Here is a 9,849-nt window from a genome sequence, read left to right as displayed (position 1 = left end):
GGAGCACACTGGTACCATCTGCAGGTATCAGCATTGTCAGTGTCTCTGTGTCCATGAACAGTGTTTCCAGGGGCATGTAGTCAGGAGATAGTTCCCCATGTCCCCTGCCCTTGCCATTATGACCTTGCTGCACAGAGCTGTAAGAGGGGCCAGTGGCTGTGCTTCTGTATTAGCCCTTTTGTAACGTCAAGATTCAATTATCAGAGTTGCAAGAGCTCCTGTAGAAATTATTTTATCTACTGCACTTAACAGGCTGAGTCAAATAAGATTATTCAATTTAATTCACCCATTTCACTAAAGCTGTTCCCAAATAGTTTTTAGGACAGTATAATTTTACCTGGAGTGTTTCATCAGTCCACTCCAATGTAAGGCCAAAGAAATTTGTGCTAGCTCAGTGGTTAGACAGCCCTGGAGCAGAAATGGACAGACAGGAAGGCAGGAAGGGCCAGTTTCTTTCATCTGACAGTGACAAGTTTCAGTAGCTCAAAGTTCCCTTGACAACTGCACAAAGCCCAAAGAGTCAGCACTGTATAGAATCTGTACATTTAAATTCCTTTATGGTAGTGGTGCTGTGAGAACAGTGTGGCACACAAATGCTACACATCTGAGTACTGCCTCATCCAATACAACAATAAACCAAAGCTCAGCTGACACCAGGTAAATCTTTATGATATCATTTTTGAGGCTGATTACTTATGGAATCTTATGTTGACTTATTTTGCAAACAGAACTGACACCATGTAGTTTCCAAACACATCATTAAGGGTACTTTTTGTAACATTGCTATATCATTTTAACTACAAAGCAGAATTGGCAGATAGCCTGCAAAATTCCCACAAAAACAAAACCAAAGCTCCTAAAAATATCAAAAAGTTGTGTAACTGAAAAATTCCCAAAAAAACCTAGTCAAACCTCCTAAAAAGCAACTCAAAGCTTACATAACTAGAACTCAATTATCTCCTTAGAAATTGACTGTCAATCTAAAAAAGTGAGAACTTAAACAAAGAACTGTAAACTTAGAAATGCCGTAGGTGAGCAGTATCATTTATCTTTCAAGGCAAGATGATTAAGGCTGCATGAAAGATGAAGTATGAAAAATGCATTGGAATGCCTGTTAAAAGAGGCTGACAGAAAGTGTGGTGTGTCTTGGATTATGTTCACTCAAGAACTGTCAAAGGCAAGAACTTTATGGCATAAAAGCACTTAAAAAAAAAACAGAAGTTCTGGGCTTTGAGAGCAAAATACTCCACCAGGGTGTCTATTAGTAACAGGCAGGGCTCAAAGGGTTTGTCTCATCTCTCCAAATATGACTGCATAAAGAAGCACAGCTTAATTGCTGAATATTCTTCTGCAACACATTTTAAAGCACCATTTACACTCCTGATGTTTTTCTATTGTTGATTATTATCCATCTATACAAATTTTAAAACTTAGAATTATTAAAATGCACGTGATTAATGATTGAACTATAGCTTGCTGCTGGATGAAGCCTTCATTGTACATGAGTGAAAAGCATGACTCAAAACAATACTCCCAGAGTTCAGATAGTCTAGCACTTTTTGGGTGGAAGTGAGATACTTATATTTTCCTGCACTGTTGCTATAACATTCAAAAGACACTCTCACCTCTACCATAACCATATTTTAGTGCCCCAGCTGTAACTATGAGGAAGTTGCTTACAAGTATAATATCATGTGAGAAAAGTATCATTACCTGCAAGTCCTTGAATGGCCTTTCATCCCTTTTTCTAAATTGAAGAAACCCTTCCGATTTTATGAGTCATTAAAACAGATTAAATTAGCTAACTACATTAAAACTAATTTTCTTTCACGTAGTTTGCTTTCCAAACTCTTATTTTCTCATATTTTTTCATATTTTCCATATCTTAATTTTTTTCCCATGGAAATTTACTTGGTAAAAAATATTAACTATATCCTAAGATTATAACTGAATTCATTTCCTGGTGAAGGTGACTATCTCACATTTGTGGAATATTAACTTGAAAGAGGCAGGAATGCAAATTGTGAAGTTTGTTTCCCTACAACGGACAGCCAATGTATGTTAATGGCCATTATTTTACATTTACACTTAATCAAGCTATAATAACAATACTCAATACAAGTCTATTATCTTGGGCATGTTTTCAGTTATCTGCAGAAAGAGCAGATAGACATTCATCTCTTGATCCTGCAGCTATGCTAGCCCTTTTCCATGAAAACTTTCCAGAGTTCCTGCCAAAAGCAATTGTGCAGGTGAAGGTGATCAGAGTTTATCAATTTTACTTGGGCAAATAGAAATTTTATCAATTTTTCACAGCCTGGGAAACAAAACCTGTGAGTTTATCTACCTTTTTCTGCACTAAGATACCAGTTTCCCAGTATATCCTCACCAGTCCTAGCAATAGTGAACAGCTGAAGTGGACCATGTACCTTTTTAGCAATTGTCTTTGTGAGTACTGTGTTTCCCGACCTGCCTTAGTATACACCAGTAATTAAACTGCCAGTGGACCACTTGTAATATCTGCAACATTTAATAAGGAAACAGTTGAAGGTGGATAGAAGATATCTTAACAAATTTTGAGTTCTTTTTGTAGTGATGGAGGACATATTTTTCCAACTCTTGAGTCAAAATTAATCACATTATTTTGTCTGCAGCACTGCTTAGCATTCCTTTACAATCCAGGTATCCCTGTGGGAAATTTACACGCAGATTGTCTCCTGCTCCTCAAACTCATGAGGAGAGCAATTCTAATATACCACTTGTATCAAAAGTCAAACTTTGTCATGGAAAGGGAAGAAATTTTGTATTTCTATTACAAATGATCCTTGACTGTCTAGGTTTAGTTTTCAGATAGACTGAGGAGCTGCTTCACAGTGGGGTCCTTTTGTGCCAGCTTTCCTCCAGGGATCCTGCCCATCCACTGTGTTTGCCCCCCCTGTTGTGTGGGGCAGCAAGACCCACAAGGCCCACAGCGAATTCTCTTCAGTAATGCTCTGGAAAGTAAGGAGGGTGGACCTTCAGGATACAAGTTTCATTTGCTTTAGGGGGAGCATAATAGAAAAAATAATTGATTTGTTCACTGACTTACACTGTGTCAGCCAGGAATTGGTAACACTGGGTCATCTTGTAATACTGACATTCCAAACTATTTTCCACAGTATTTCAAAGATTCAATGGGTTCAAATGGAATTTATATGTGTCCATTAGCAATTAAGTGAGGAAAAATAGTGCCTTGATGAGGAATACAATCCCATCACTAACGAGTGTTTCTTCTGAAAACTTGTGAACCTCCTCAGGCAAGGCTGCCTTTGGGAGAGTGATTGATATCCTTTGATGGACTAAGATCTTAAAAATTGGGCATCATTTAAATTTGGTAATCTGGAATTGTGTTTTCCTGGGGTAGATATTAACATATCTTGTTCTTGAAAATGTTCCTCTCATTTTACTATGTTGTTTTCAGTACATTATAAAATAACTTTTTCATTCTGGATTAAATAGAGAGTAACTTAACAATGTTCTTCAGTCTGAAATTTATGTGTTTGGTTCTTTAGGACTGTCTGAACTATGAAAGAAAACTTGCATGGCATGTGTATGATATGTATTGGTAAATTCATACTTTGTGAACTGGGTATGTGTTAACACTCTGGGTATTAAAGAGCTTGTCTTCTACAAATAAAAAAAAAAACGAAACCAAAGTTTCAAACAATATGCAGTTTCCTGAAACAAGTCACAGTTCCAAATTAATACATTCTGTGTGACAATTCCATTAAAAGAATAGCAATGACAGTGGTTTTGCCATCATTGACTGATTATCAGGAGAAAGAATGAAAGAAAAAGAAAACATACATGAAATATGTCAGTTATGTCAGATTGACTAAGAGATATGCAAATTCTATCTTTTTTGAAAGAAGCACTGAAAATTTTATAAAATAGGACAAAATTATAATTAAGACATTCTTCTTAGTACCAAATAATTTATTTAAAATCATTGTTATTTTTATCCTATGATACACTATGCAAAATTGCCATCTCTTCCTCTGTATTACCAGTTACTAGAAATATCTTGTCAATTATAGTATCCATTTCTCCCTTATTTTAATTCCCTTCTTAAATATTAATGCAGCCATAGTCCCATAACCTTTTTACTAAGAAGACTCCTGTATGCCTGCCTGTTGATATCAAAAGGAAACAACACTGAGATACGAAGTTTTTCTAGCTCCTTCAGAAGTTCTCTCTATAATTTTAATTTATTATAGTCTTTTGGTAGCTATTTTTACATACATGGCTGGAAAAGTACCATAGTAAAGCTGACAGGCTACTATCAGCACACTGTGATATAAGCAAATCTTCATCACTTCATCCAAATGATCTGATATTACTCTGAGAAAAGGAATAAATAAAATAAAATAATGATGAACAGTATGAAAGTATTAAATAATGAAAGCAAATAACATCATTTAAAACAGCCTTAGACCTTAGGATTGGGCTGGGATTCTAAATCCCTTCAGAAAAGCATCTTTCTTAGTGTCCAGCTCATCACATTAATAGTTGTGAGAGAATATATATATATATATATATATATATATATATATATATATATATATATATGTATGTGTGTATATATATATATATGACCGCCTCACAATATTTCTCCCTGTACTGGCCATTTAACAGAGCAATAAGCTCATTCACCAAGGGAGAGGATTAAAACAAGGCTGACAGCTCACTCTTTCTGCAGAGAAGTAATTTAAAAATGTTCAGACAATTTCTAATTTTTTGCAGCCAGAGCAGCCATTAGAGATCTTCCAAAGTACCTGGAAATATCTCTAGTTCCTCTGGGGCTACAGGCTCAATCCAGAGCATGTATCAATTTGGCTCTTGACTCTGGCAACAAACATAACTGGCATTGAAGATAAATGTGTTTCAAACATTAAGCAACTGAGATGCTAAAATATTGAGCCAGGACTTTCACTGCTCTCAGGAATCTAATTTTCTTCTTCGTTAACTCAGATGAGCAATTCTAGGCTCTACTTCTGCAAGTGTCTTTCTTACAGGTTTATTTTGCATGTACTTTATATAAACTCCCTAATCTTAAAGGTATTTTTTCAGCATGTGACACTGGTATAGATTTAACATGTAACAGGAAGGTAATTAATAAGATCTGTGGTTCTACAAGTGTACTTATTCCTGTAATAAGAATATTTAATTATATTTTTTTGTATTTATTGAAAAGCATTAATGAATATGACTCGATATGACATTTTCAGGAAAGGTGGAACAGAACAAGAAAAGGTCCATTCTCTGTAAAAAGACATTAGTTCATAAGTAGTTTCAGCAAAGAGAACAGGTTTTCCATTCTTGTCCTGAGAAGTGGGTCAGAATCATCACTGATAAACTAAACCCCACAGCCCAACTACCCTGCATCACAAAATGTACCTGAAATTTTACACCATCCAAGTTGCCTGATTTCTCTCTATATTTGAGCTGGAAAATCAACAGGGGAAGCCACACTCAGGGAACTAGTTGGGTCTTCTGGGTGTCATAAAGCTCATGTGCTGGAAGGAATGAGGACATAAGGCAGGACAGTTTCAAAAAGCTCCAGAAAGCTCAGAACAAAACCAAAATCACATTTGAAAAATGTACATAAGTAGAGCATAATTTCAACTACTCAGGACAGGCAGAGTTATGAAAACTGACACAAACACCTAACCTATCTGTGGACACAGAACTTCATGGATCTTGTGGGTTTTGCCATTTCCTTTTATACAGCAGTGGCCTCTAAAGATGTATTTTTTGAGTACAGCAAAGTGGCAGTTTGGTCTCTTGCCATGAAGTCAAGTTGCATGCTTTGACCATATCCACACCATTATGCATTATGCTTTCCTACCTTCCCACAAAGGGCTCCATGCACACTGCCTGGGTGCAGAGCAAGTGCTGGCTTATCTGCCCCTGACCCACACAGGGGAACATCCTAACAGGCTGGCACAACTGGGACCTCGTGTGCAAGCCCATGACTTTTCCCTGCTTGACATAGCCTGTGTGTAAGTTTACTCAGAGGTACTTTACTGCTGTATATATTTCCATTTACTTCACTGTAATTACCCAGGCAAATAAACTCATATCATGCCATAAAAGTTTTTAGAATTATGACCTATGTGCATCTTATAAACAGATGGTAGATTATTAGCAGTTATCTTCCAGTGCCTCACGGAGTGGGGAAGACATTGTGCACTTTGGTTTTGTCAGTCCTCTTGCAGTTTACCAGAGTTTTCAAATCTAGAATTTTATATTCGTCATTAAACTTTGGAATGAATTAAAAGGGGTTGGGAGGAGGAAAGAATTCTTTGTTGAAGAAAATATAAGTGGAAAAAAATCATATAAAAAGAAATAGATAAAGGATATCTAAATAGAAACGTAAGAGGAGAGAAAAACCATCTGTGAGGCTGCCTAATCAGGAACTTCACATTAAACAGTCAGGCAATCAATCACACGGGATAAAACTCATGAAGTTGGTAATCCTTTCCTATATAACCACCAAACAGCATAATTCATTAATACAGTGTAAGTACCATCCCCAGCTATTAACTGATTCACTCCATAGTCGAGGTGAAACGTAATACCTGAGTTCAGCTTACACAAACCCAGCAAAAAGCTATGAACTGTGTTTTCTTATTATAGAACTGTGTTTTCTTATTATGTTCTGTTTCTACAGCTCTTGTAGCAATTGCTGTGACCACTACTCTAACACTTGTGCTATGGTTGCCCTTAGAAATTCCTATTCAGATTTGGCTCAGTGGTATGCGTAAGCAGACAGAAGGCAAGAGACAATCCCCAAACCATAAAAACTTTATAAGCTGAGGAGACATGCCAGGCAAAGGCAAGAAGCAAGGAAGCACTATAGTAATTTTAAAATGAGTGCCTAACTTTCAAAAAGAAGAGGTTACATCTCTACCAGTCAAAAACAAAATACATTCAAATGTCGAGGTCCCAGAAATAGCTACATATGCAGCCATGGAATTAGTGCAAACAATTACATTGATAAATACAATGGATTTGTGCAGGGAACACATTTAAAGCACGGAGACTGTGCTTTACCAGAAACCAGATTATAAGAGTTATGATCAGAAACTCGGAAGAGAATAAGATAAGCCTGGGTGGCAAAGATCATTCATATACTGTGTTCTCCCCACAGTTCAGCTCTGGCGTGCTAACAGTGCTCTTACAGCAACAGCAGGGGAGGTAGGTACTCTAAACCACTCTAAACCAGAATGTACCCCTTATTCCCTCAGTCCCTCCATACAGAGGCATCCTGGATCCTCAGCACGGAGCACCGGGTGAAAGCTGGATCCGGGAAGGGCGAAGGAGGGAGCCGGAGCCATGCACTGCCTCCCCTGCACCCGAGGCTGGGAAGCACAGAGGCCCCAGCATTGCTGGCAAACTCCCTTCAGGTAATAGCAAAGGGGCAGAGAGTGACACAAGACAGCAAAAAGAACTGCTGCCAGATGGTTTATGGTACAAACCTCCCCCTTCTTTCATCTCCCAGACTTACAGAGCTGCTGGGAATGGAGGGGGCAGGGAAGAAGATGAGACTGTGGGTGGGAGGCTCACTCAGAAGAGTCTGGGAGTCACTGATGCAATGAATTCTTCTGAGTAACAAAGCATAAAAAGAAAGGTTTCACTAAGTAAATAAATTTTAAATTGAGAATAAATATAATAAATCCACAGACAATTCAACAGTAAGGGAAAAACATTTGTCTATTTTTTTCTCATCAATAATTTTTCTGGATTTGTTCAATACTGATACTTTGGCAAATAGCATTATCTTTAGGCAGCAAGATAAATCAGACAACGTTTGTCTTTTTCTAAGTTTGGCTCTGCAAATTCCTCTAATGTACAAGTATTTGAAGAAATCTTATTTTTTTATTATTCAAGCAAGCCAAAGGTCCCGTACTATACTTTTTAGACTTGAGGGCTGATCCTTTCTATAAGAGGATTAATTTAAGTAAAAAATTTACACATCCTGCTGTCATTTTTATGTTTCATTTGACAACAGAAATGAGAAATGTGAGTGTGCCCCTTTAAAATCTCTCCTTAAAAATTCAGGTTACAGAGAAAGTGAGGGTCTCTGCATTAAATTATACTTTTTTGTCCCTTTAAAGTAGGACTTTGAACCCCCTCAAGTAAGAAATGGGCTGCTTTCCAGCCTAGATAGGGATGGATGTGTAGTTGTGTGTGCAGAAACACACACAGTCTCAATTTTGTTCATTTTCCAACAAGAGGATTCAGAGCAGCACAGGCTCCCACTCCCTGTCCTCTGCATCAGTGTGTTCTGCCCCAGTGTAAGGGAGCCCCTGCTGCTTCTCTCCAGCTGCATTCAGGTTGAAGCCTGAAAGCCTTCCTGCAATAGCAGAGGAATACTATTAAGATTTTTCTCATGAAAAATACATCGTGCAAAAATCTGAAAAGCTTCATATTTGCTGCAGTTAAAGCCCCAGACAGGAAGATTTTCAAATCCCAGACAGGAGCTCTGGTGCAAAGAAGCCAGGTTGCTTAGTGTCAGATCAGTCTGGTCCAAGTCCCTGATGTTGAGAGAGGCTGAAGGAGACATCACAACCCACTCACCAGGCAAGTGAACTCACAGAGCTCCTCAGCTCTGCTTGTCTGTGTCCCAAGAGTTGTGGGAAGCACTTATTCCCTGCCATTGGAGCCATCATTTTTAGAAAACTGGATAAAACACTTCTTGAGGCAGATGAACCAGGCTCTCACATGCTGTATTTCCTCACAGTTTGTCATCCAAGCAGTTATGGAGTGGTTTGTTTGTGGGTTAAAATTAGAGCCATATACTCAAGTGCCAGGGCTTTTTTAAACACTGTTTCTGTTTCCAGGGAAGTAAACAAGAAATGCCCTCTTCAGTGCCTCAGCTTGTTGGAGGTGGCATGAGTGACATACAGCAAAAGCCTGGGCTAGCACATGGCAAATACAGAAACATCTTTTTGGATTTGAAGAGTCCAAAGTGTTTACTGCTCTTTTATGAGGATAAATATCAAAATCAAGAAGCTGATAAATCACTTCTGAAGGAGGCATTCAATATTCCTGAAAGTGCTGTGGTTAAGTGTCTTTCAGAGCAATTTTTCTTCTGCTCAAGTGGTTTATTTATTAAAAGGCACTGAACTACACCAATCATTTATTTACCAGTTCATGCATTGACCAAGCTCCTTTGTTGAGTTGCACTTCATCCTTTCAGCACTGGCAATAGACCTTAGCATGTTTTTGCTGTACCTGTCCAGAGAAAACATCCCTGTTAAGTCATCACTTTTCATAAACACTACTTGGAACACACCTGTCCAATCAGCTTCTCAGGCACAGGCTGGCAGATACTGTAAGGCTATTTTGTGTATTTCTAAAAATGTTGAAAAGTCTGTACCATAGACATTGTGGGCAGTCCTCTGAAATAATGAAGGTTTATATATCTTTATATACATATATATGTAGTGTATATATGTTTATTTCCATATAAGCATTAGAGACTCCTACAAACCTTAGGCTGTAGCAGGATGGCTGACATTTCAACAAACTCTGAACTGACAGGCTCTCAACTGTGAAACTTTCGGATATCTGGGAGACTGTTCTGGAAAGTATCCATGCTACCTTTCTCTGTTCCTCCTCTCCTCCCTGGGACCCTCTGTGCTAGAAGAGTGGTAATCCAGGTGAATCTTCACAAGTCCATGGTGAACGTACAGCACACACACATGTGAGTGAGACAGAAGCTACCAGAGCTCTCCTGTGGCTGCTTACAGCCTCTTTTCCCCATTCTCACCAGCACAGCTGCCTCTGCCAATTTCTTTCTAT

General features: G+C 38.2%; 1 long non-coding RNA gene across 1 annotated transcript; it reads left to right on the top strand.

Annotated features, from left to right (window-relative positions):
- Positions 1–640: 640 nt before the first annotated feature.
- Positions 641–7,749, top strand: LOC137466531 (uncharacterized). The gene is made up of 4 exons (XR_010995202.1): positions 641–765; positions 5,900–6,041; positions 7,305–7,448; positions 7,544–7,749. It is a non-coding gene; the product is annotated as an uncharacterized lncRNA (long non-coding RNA).
- Positions 7,750–9,849: the final 2,100 nt, after the last annotated feature.

This window comes from Anomalospiza imberbis, chromosome 2, assembly GCF_031753505.1.
Source record: "Anomalospiza imberbis isolate Cuckoo-Finch-1a 21T00152 chromosome 2, ASM3175350v1, whole genome shotgun sequence".
NCBI classification, from domain to species: Eukaryota; Metazoa; Chordata; class Aves; order Passeriformes; family Viduidae; genus Anomalospiza; species Anomalospiza imberbis.
This window is presented reverse-complemented; position numbering and strand designations above follow the sequence as displayed.